Source organism: Schistocerca serialis, unplaced genomic scaffold (assembly GCF_023864345.2).
Source record: "Schistocerca serialis cubense isolate TAMUIC-IGC-003099 unplaced genomic scaffold, iqSchSeri2.2 HiC_scaffold_1238, whole genome shotgun sequence".
NCBI classification, from domain to species: domain Eukaryota; kingdom Metazoa; phylum Arthropoda; class Insecta; order Orthoptera; family Acrididae; genus Schistocerca; species Schistocerca serialis.
In genome coordinates, this window is record NW_026047445.1 from 20,001 (window position 1) to 30,000 (window position 10,000).

At 56.3% G+C, this 10,000-nt stretch overlaps 2 non-coding genes and 1 pseudogene across 2 annotated transcripts; all 3 read right to left on the reverse strand.

Moving 5' to 3' along the window:
- Positions 1–3,787, reverse strand: part of LOC126436521 (large subunit ribosomal RNA) — a 7,758-nt pseudogene extending 3,971 nt beyond the window's left edge.
- Positions 3,788–3,975: 188 nt separating this feature from the next.
- On the reverse strand, positions 3,976–4,130 carry LOC126436522 (5.8S ribosomal RNA). The gene has a single exon (XR_007580728.1). It is a non-coding gene; the product is annotated as a 5.8S ribosomal RNA (ribosomal RNA).
- Positions 4,131–4,481: 351 nt separating this feature from the next.
- On the reverse strand, positions 4,482–6,390 carry LOC126436525 (small subunit ribosomal RNA). Its single transcript, XR_007580731.1, has one exon. It is a non-coding gene; the product is annotated as a small subunit ribosomal RNA (ribosomal RNA).
- Positions 6,391–10,000: the final 3,610 nt, after the last annotated feature.

The following is a 10,000-nucleotide window of genomic DNA, read 5'->3' on the forward strand; positions in this document are numbered from 1 at the left end:
TGGCTCCCTGCTGCCTACTTCGTCAAGAGCAGACAGCAACATAGCCTGGATTGTTTCACGGCTAGTGGTGGGACCCAGAGCCACGAGATCATCAAGCGAGCGGAATCGGCGGTCTGATTGGGGGAGTTCTGCTACAAATGACCAGATGGCTAGGTCAACATCTTCCCCACAAGGTGGAGACTGTGGCAAAGAATGACTGACTGCAGGCTCGCTAGGAGGACCCCGAAGGCCGCGATCCATGCCAGCAAGCTCGGTGACAAACTTCGCCACCATGTCTTTGTAGGGCTGCGCTCTACGCTGACATTTAATTGACTCCAGCGTACGCTCGGGGAAGGCCTTTGCAAGCTCCTGGTTTAAAAATCTGCAACCCTGGGTGGCAAGAGTCGCTTCTGCATGGGCCAGACGCAGGAGCTCTTCCTGGGACCACCTGGCCTTCTTCCTCTCGGTCTTGATCTCAGCATTAGCAGCAGTCGGATGGGCGCGACGCCGATGGACACCAAGTCCGGTCTTGGTGGAGAAGGACCGCATACAGTCAGGGCAGATGGCGGGGAGCAGCGCTCGACCCGCACCGGTTGGCTGGTTGGCTGGCTCATCAGCTGGCACAGGCGCTCCAGCGGGAGGCCTGGTACCACGTTCGCTTCTATTAGTTGCACCAGCTGTAACAAAGGCAGGGGGGGAGGTAACCCCCAAGCCCGAAAAGCACCCTGCTCTGTCGGTCGGGATACTGGAAAGGTACACCTACGTGAAACCTTTCACAGCACCCTCACGACTCCCGCCACTTGAAGGCCAGAGCTAGGATTTCCCACCGAGAGGCTAATTGAACCATCATCCACCCGACATCACAAGGATGCTGAGGGGTGAATCGAGAGGGTCCATATATTACGCATCAGGTGGGCTTTGGGAGTCAAGAGAGTCATAGTTACTCCCGCCGTTTACCCGCGCTTGCTTGAATTTCTTCACGTTGACATTCAGAGCACTGGGCAGAAATCACATTGCGTCAACACCCGCTAGGGCCATCGCAATGCTTTGTTTTAATTAGACAGTCGGATTCCCCCAGTCCGTGCCAGTTCTGAGTTGATCGTTGAATGGCGGCCGAAGAGAATCCGCGCACCCGCGCGCCCCCGGAGGAGCACGCTAAGGCGGACGCGGCCTCGCAGCAAGGAAGATCCGTGGGAGGCCAAGGCACGGGACCGAGCTCGGATCCTGCACGCAGGTTGAAGCACCGGGGCGCGAACGCCGCGCAGGCGCGCGCATCCTGCACCGCCGGCCAGCACGAGGCCGACCAACGGCGAGAGCAGACCACGCCCGCGCTAAACGCCCGCACTTACCGGCACCCCTACGGCACTCACCTCGCCCAGGCCCGGCACGTTAGCGCTGACCCACTTCCCGACCAAGCCCGACACGCCCCGATCCTCAGAGCCAATCCTTATCCCGAAGTTACGGATCCAATTTGCCGACTTCCCTTACCTACATTATTCTATCGACTAGAGGCTCTTCACCTTGGAGACCTGCTGCGGATATGGGTACGAACCGGCGCGACACCTCCACGTGGCCCTCTCCCGGATTTTCAAGGTCCGAGGGGAAGATCGGGACACCGCCGCAACTGCGGTGCTCTTCGCGTTCCAAACCCTATCTCCCTGCTAGAGGATTCCAGGGAACTCGAACGCTCATGCAGAAAAGAAAACTCTTCCCCGATCTCCCGACGGCGTCTCCGGGTCCTTTTGGGTTACCCCGACGAGCATCTCTAAAAGAGGGGCCCGACTTGTATCGGTTCCGCTGCCGGGTTCCGGAATAGGAACCGGATTCCCTTTCGCCCAACGGGGGCCAGCACAAAGTGCATCATGCTATGACGGCCCCCATCAACATCGGATTTCTCCTAGGGCTTAGGATCGACTGACTCGTGTGCAACGGCTGTTCACACGAAACCCTTCTCCGCGTCAGCCCTCCAGGGCCTCGCTGGAGTATTTGCTACTACCACCAAGATCTGCACCGACGGCGGCTCCAGGCAGGCTCACGCCCAGACCCTTCTGCGCCCACCGCCGCGACCCTCCTACTCGTCAGGGCTTCGCGGCCGGCCGCAAGGACCGGCCATGACTGCCAGACTGACGGCCGAGTATAGGCACGACGCTTCAGCGCCATCCATTTTCAGGGCTAGTTGCTTCGGCAGGTGAGTTGTTACACACTCCTTAGCGGATTCCGACTTCCATGGCCACCGTCCTGCTGTCTTAAGCAACCAACGCCTTTCATGGTTTCCCATGAGCGTCGATTCGGGCGCCTTAACTCGGCGTTTGGTTCATCCCACAGCGCCAGTTCTGCTTACCAAAAGTGGCCCACTTGGCACTCCGATCCGAGTCGTTTGCTCGCGGCTTCAGCATATCAAGCAAGCCGGAGATCTCACCCATTTAAAGTTTGAGAATAGGTTGAGGTCGTTTCGGCCCCAAGGCCTCTAATCATTCGCTTTACCGGATGAGACTCGTACGAGCACCAGCTATCCTGAGGGAAACTTCGGAGGGAACCAGCTACTAGATGGTTCGATTAGTCTTTCGCCCCTATACCCAGCTCCGACGATCGATTTGCACGTCAGAATCGCTACGGACCTCCATCAGGGTTTCCCCTGACTTCGTCCTGGCCAGGCATAGTTCACCATCTTTCGGGTCCCAACGTGTACGCTCTAGGTGCGCCTCACCTCGCAATGAGGACGAGACGCCCCGGGAGTGCGGAGGCCGCCGCCCCGTGAAGGGCGGGGAAGCCCCATCCTCCCTCGGCCCGCGCAAGGCGAGACCTTCACTTTCATTACGCCTTTAGGTTTCGTACAGCCCAATGACTCGCGCACATGTTAGACTCCTTGGTCCGTGTTTCAAGACGGGTCGTGAAATTGTCCAAAGCTGAAGCGCCGCTGACGGGAGCGATTATTCCGCCCGAGAGCATCCCGAGCCAACAGCGGCGCGGGTCCGGGGCCGGGCCAGGTAGGTCCGTCATCCGGGAAGAACCGCGCGCGCTTGCCGGGAGCCCGAGCGCCCAAAGGGGCGAATCGACTCCTCCAGATATACCGCCGGGCAGCCAGCCAGGACACCGGGGCTCTGCCCAACAGACGCGAACCGAGGCCCGCGGAAGGACAGGCTGCGCACCCGGGCCGTAGGCCGGCACCCAGCGGGTCGCGACGTCCTACTAGGGGAGAAGTGCGGCCCACCGCACACCGGAACGGCCCCACCCCGCGGCGAGTGGAAAGGCAACCGGACACGACCCCGCCGCGGATTGCTCCGCGCGGGCGGCCGGCCCCATCTGCCGAGGGCGGAGGCCAGTGGCCGGATGGGCGTGAATCTCACCCGTTCGACCTTTCGGACTTCTCACGTTTACCCCAGAACGGTTTCACGTACTTTTGAACTCTCTCTTCTAAGTTCTTTTCAACTTTCCCTCACGGTACTTGTTCGCTATCGGTCTCGTGGTCATATTTAGTCTCAGATGGAGTTTACCACCCACTTGGAGCTGCACTCTCAAGCAACCCGACTCGAAGGAGAGGTCCCGCCGACGCTCGCACCGGCCGCTACGGGCCTGGCACCCTCTACGGGCCGTGGCCTCATTCAAGTTGGACTTGGGCTCGGCGCGAGGCGTCGGGGTAGTGGACCCTCCCAAACACCACATGCCACGACAGGCGGCAGCCTGCGGGGTTCGGTGCTGGACTCTTCCCTGTTCGCTCGCCGCTACTGGGGGAATCCTTGTTAGTTTCTTTTCCTCCGCTTAGTAATATGCTTAAATTCAGCGGGTAGTCTCGCCTGCTCTGAGGTCGTTGTACGAGGTGTCGCACGCCACACCGCCAGCCGGCTGTGCACGCTACCGAGTAAGTACCGGTATGCGAACCGCCAGGCGACGGGCGCGCATCGCACGTTTAAGGAGACGCGGCCGGCCCCACAGGCGGCCACGACACTCCCAGGTCTGCGAAGCGGGGCAAACGCCGCGCGCTTCAGTATACGTAGCCGACCCTCAGCCAGACGTGGCCCGGGAACGGAATCCATGGACCGCAATGTGCGTTCGAAACGTCGATGTTCATGTGTCCTGCAGTTCACATGTCGACGCGCAATTTGCTGCGTTCTTCATCGACCCACGAGCCGAGTGATCCACCGTCCTGGGTGATCTTTTCGTAGTTTCCACTATCTCTTTCAAGACAGTTGCATAGGCGGGACTGAGGCGTGTGGCGGCCCCTGTTCCAGCGTTCAGTGTCCAACGGCCTCACGGCCGATGGGCGTCGTACGGCTCCACACCGGAGCGGACAGGCACTCGGGCGAAAGTCATTCAAAACCGGCGCCAGGCGCCAGGTGCCGCAGGCCAGCCGCTCCAGCGCTTCAGCGCTCGTACCACACAACATTGCCGTTAGTTTTGAGACGAACGCGTGGTTCCGCACGCGGCGCACAGCTACTGCGAGCCGTACAGGTAGCGTGTTGCGCGACACGACACGCACATCGAAAGACATGCAGTCTAGTCGGTAATGATCCTTCCGCAGGTTCACCTACGGAAACCTTGTTACGACTTTTACTTCCTCTAAATGATCAAGTTTGGTCATCTTTCCGGTAGCATCGGCAACGACAGAGTCAATGCCGCGTACCAGTCCGAAGACCTCACTAAATCATTCAATCGGTAGTAGCGACGGGCGGTGTGTACAAAGGGCAGGGACGTAATCAACGCGAGCTTATGACTCGCGCTTACTGGGAATTCCTCGTTCATGGGGAACAATTGCAAGCCCCAATCCCTAGCACGAAGGAGGTTCAGCGGGTTACCCCGACCTTTCGGCCTAGGAAGACACGCTGATTCCTTCAGTGTAGCGCGCGTGCGGCCCAGAACATCTAAGGGCATCACAGACCTGTTATTGCTCAATCTCGTGCGGCTAGAAGCCGCCTGTCCCTCTAAGAAGAAAAGTAATCGCTGACAGCACGAAGGATGTCACGCGACTAGTTAGCAGGCTAGAGTCTCGTTCGTTATCGGAATTAACCAGACAAATCGCTCCACCAACTAAGAACGGCCATGCACCACCACCCACCGAATCAAGAAAGAGCTATCAATCTGTCAATCCTTCCGGTGTCCGGGCCTGGTGAGGTTTCCCGTGTTGAGTCAAATTAAGCCGCAGGCTCCACTCCTGGTGGTGCCCTTCCGTCAATTCCTTTAAGTTTCAGCTTTGCAACCATACTTCCCCCGGAACCCAAAAGCTTTGGTTTCCCGGAGGCTGCCCGCCGAGTCATCGGAGGAACTGCGGCGGATCGCTGGCTGGCATCGTTTATGGTTAGAACTAGGGCGGTATCTGATCGCCTTCGAACCTCTAACTTTCGTTCTTGATTAATGAAAACATACTTGGCAAATGCTTTCGCTTCTGTTCGTCTTGCGACGATCCAAGAATTTCACCTCTAACGTCGCAATACGAATGCCCCCGCCTGTCCCTATTAATCATTACCTCGGGTTCCGAAAACCAACAAAATAGAACCGAGGTCCTATTCCATTATTCCATGCACACAGTATTCAGGCGGGCTTGCCTGCTTTAAGCACTCTAATTTGTTCAAAGTAAACGTGCCGGCCCACCGAGACACTCAATAAAGAGCACCCTGGTAGGATTTCAACGGGGTCCGCCTCGGGACGCACGAGCACGCACGAGGCGGTCGCACGCCTTCGGCTCGCCCCACCGGCAGGACGTCCCACGATACATGCCAGTTAAACACCGACGGGCGGTGAACCAACAGCGTGGGACACAAATCCAACTACGAGCTTTTTAACCGCAACAACTTTAATATACGCTATTGGAGCTGGAATTACCGCGGCTGCTGGCACCAGACTTGCCCTCCAATAGATACTCGTTAAAGGATTTAAAGTGTACTCATTCCGATTACGGGGCCTCGGATGAGTCCCGTATCGTTATTTTTCGTCACTACCTCCCCGTGCCGGGAGTGGGTAATTTGCGCGCCTGCTGCCTTCCTTGGATGTGGTAGCCGTTTCTCAGGCTCCCTCTCCGGAATCGAACCCTGATTCCCCGTTACCCGTTACAACCATGGTAGGCGCAGAACCTACCATCGACAGTTGATAAGGCAGACATTTGAAAGATGCGTCGCCGGTACGAGGACCGTGCGATCAGCCCTAAGTTATTCAGAGTCACCAAGGCAAACGGACCGGACGAGCCGACCGATTGGTTTTGATCTAATAAAAGCGTCCCTTCCATCTCTGGTCGGGACTCTGTTTGCATGTATTAGCTCTAGAATTACCACAGTTATCCAAGTAACGTGGGTACGATCTAAGGAACCATAACTGATTTAATGAGCCATTCGCGGTTTCACCTTAATGCGGCTTGTACTGAGACATGCATGGCTTAATCTTTGAGACAAGCATATGACTACTGGCAGGATCAACCAGGGAGCTGCGTCAACTAGAGCTGAGCAGCCGGCCGCCCGGGAGTGTGTCCCGGGGGCCCGCGCGAACACGCAAGCGTCCGCTCAATTATTCTGCAAACAGGAGGAGGCTGAGCTCCCCTGCACAACACACCTCGAAACCCTCTCAGGTCCCGGCGGCGCGCAGCGCCGTCCTAAGTACTTGGTCGGGTTCGAGAGAGGCGCAATCGCCCGGAGTTAGGCGAGTAGACGCTTTAGGTGCGACCACCCGTGCTCCCAACTGAGCTTGCCGCTGCCGACAGAGGCCCGGGAGCGTGCTGTCGTGGCATTGCCGGCGGGAGACAACACGCGCCACCTACGGTGACCGGCAGCTCCAACGCCAGCGCCACAGAAGGACAAAAGCCCTACTTGGGTGCCGAAGCGAACTCTCCCAGCACAGCGCACGCGCCAACACGTCCGCACAGCTGCGATACAAACCACCTGCGAGAACCGCTGGGGCGACCGAGCAGCAGACGGCGTCGCGGCGCCGAGCGCCGGGCGGCGGCGCATCCTCAGCGCACAAAGTCCTCAATCGGACCAGCACACTGCAGATGGCCACCGCGCTTCGCACCGGGCCCGCGAGGACCTACTTTGGCCGCAAGGCGCCGCGAGCAGGGGGCGCCGGCGCGCAGCTGCGCCGCCTGCCGCGTCCGTCGGCCGGCGCGCCTGCCACCGGCCGCCCCCACCAGCCGGCTGTAGCGCGTGCGCCCACGCACCGCGCTGCCAGCACGCCGGGCGGCCCCCCCCTCACCGGCCGGGGACGGTCCCACCCAGCCACCGCCGCGTATCGCCTCACACCCAGATCCCCTTTCACGTTCGTGGGCATGGTGGGTCCCCTTTCACGTTCGTGGGCATGGTGGGTATCCCTGAAACAACCGGTTAATAGCTCGACCGATCGTCGCCAACACTGATTCACCTCTAGCGAGAACAACCGCACCACAACGGGTTACCGGTTGTTCATTTGCGTAACGTCACCAGCAAACGTACACGTCCATCGCCATTTGCAACGAGTATTGCATGCCTGTGTCAGGTGTCACAACACACTACGTCTGCCCACATAGACGCAACAACATGTGCACGCCTAGAGAACACGTGGAAGGTAGACCCCGTACGTATGCGGTGTCCATTGCGCGAACGACTGTCAGCCCGCCTCTGCAGCATGTCGCAGATGTGGAACGCGGTGCAACATGCTATCACGGTGTGTGAGAAGAGACGACTACGTCCGAATACACGCTCCACTACATCAACAGACTGCTCATGCTGATCGCCATCCAGGGCGTCCGTTCCTCCCACACGTCTGTATGGCGTACCACACTGCAATCCAGCTCTTATAGGGAGACGACACGTAGCTGCGTGCACAATATTTGGACTGTATGGTCCGCCGTTGCTAGGCGCTGTCGTCATACGGTCACATGGGCCACGATGTATCATTCAGTACATACGGAGCAATGTGCAGTACAGTTTGTGGGTTTTGCGTACATCGGCGGACAGGTGACAGGCCGTACCACAACGTAGGCTGAGTACGTCGGCATGCGAAGGGCATTGAACATGCAAACTTCTCACCGACCAGCTTGCGAAGGCAGGGGGGAAGGGGGGGGGGGCATGTACGTCCTGCTGCTATCCACACTACAGTGTATAGCAGGAGCATGTGGAAAGTCAGCAACACCTGCAAGGTGTTTAACATGACGCGATACACAGGGGACCGGGCAGTGCGAGTAGTAGCGAACTATATTGCGAGGGTTGCGGTTAGGCAACACTACACTACTTTAACGGGTTGCATAACAATTACAGAGCAGGTTCAGCGACAACGTGCGTCAGGTTAAGGCGCAATATAGTTTAGGTTACGGCGCACTTTAGGTTAGGTTAAGGCACATTATAGGTTAGGTTAAGGCACAACATGGGTTACGTTAAGGCACAACATGGGTTAGGTTAAGGCACAACATGGGCTAGGTTAAGGCACAACATGGGTTAGGTTAGAGGCACAACATGGGTTAGGTTAAGGCACAACATGGGTTAGGTTAAGGCACAACATGGGTTAGGTTAAGGCACAACATGGGTTAGGTTAAGGCACAACATGGGTTAGGTTAAGGCACAACATGGGTTAGGTTAAGGCACAACATGGGTTAGGTTAAGGCACAACATGGGTTAGGTTAAGGCACAACATGGGTTAGGTTAAGGCACAACATGGGTTAGGTTAAGGCACAACATGGGTTAGGTTAAGGCACAACATGGGTTAGGTTAAGGCACAACATGGGTTAGGTTAAGGCACAACATGGGTTAGGTTAAGGCACAACATGGGTTAGGTTAAGGCACAACATGGGTTAGGTTAAGGCACAACATGGGTTAGGTTAAGGCACAACATGGGTTAGGTTAAGGCACAACATGGGTTAGGTTAAGGCACAACATGGGTTAGGTTAAGGCACAACATGGGTTAGGTTAAGGCACAACATGGGTTAGGTTAAGGCACAACATGGGTTAGGTTAAGGCACAACATGGGTTAGGTTAAGGCACAACATGGGTTAGGTTAAGGCACAACATGGGTTAGGTTAAGGCACAACATGGGTTAGGTTAAGGCACAACATGGGTTAGGTTAAGGCACAACATGGGTTAGGTTAAGGCACAACATGGGTTAGGTTAAGGCACAACATGGGTTAGGTTAAGGCACAACATGGGTTAGGTTAAGGCACAACATGGGTTAGGTTAAGGCACAACATGGGTTAGGTTAAGGCACAACATGGGTTAGGTTAAGGCACACCATGGGTTAGGTTAAGGCACACCAGTGGGTTAGGTTAAGGCACAACATGGGTTAGGTTAAGGCACAACATGGGTTAGGTTAAGGCACAACAGTGGGTTAGGTTAAGGCACAACATGGGTTAGGTTAAGGCACAACATGGGTTAGGTTAAGGCACAACATGGGTTAGGTTAAGGCACAACGATGGGTTAGGTTAAGGCACAACAGTGGGTTAGGTTAAGGCACAACATGGGTTAGGTTAAGGCACAACATGGGTTAGGTTAAGGCACAACATGGGTTAGGTTAAGGCACAACATGGGTTAGGTTAAGGCACAACATGGGTTAGGTTAAGGCACAACCATGGGTTAGGTTAAGGCACAACATGGGTTAGGTTAAGGCACAACATGGGTTAGGTTAAGGCACAACATGGGTTAGGTTAAGGCACAACATGGGTTAGGTTAAGGCACAACATGGGGTTAGGGTTAGAGGCACAACATGGGTTAGGTTAGAGGCACAACGCACAACGTAGGTTAGGTTAAGGCACAACGTGGGTTAGGTTAAGGCACAACATGGGTTAGGTTAAGGCACAACATGGGTTAGGTTAAGGCACAACATGGGTTAGGTTAAGGCACAACATGGGTTAGGTTAAGGCACAACATGGGTTAGGTTACGGCACAACATGGGTTACGTTACGGCACAACATGGGTTACGTTACGGCACAACATGGGTTACGTTACGGCACAACATGGGTTACGTTACGGCACAACATGGGTTACGTTACGGCACAACATGGGTTACGTTACGGCACAACATGGGTTACGTTACGGCACAAATTAGGTTAGGTTACGGCACAAATTAGGTTAGGTTA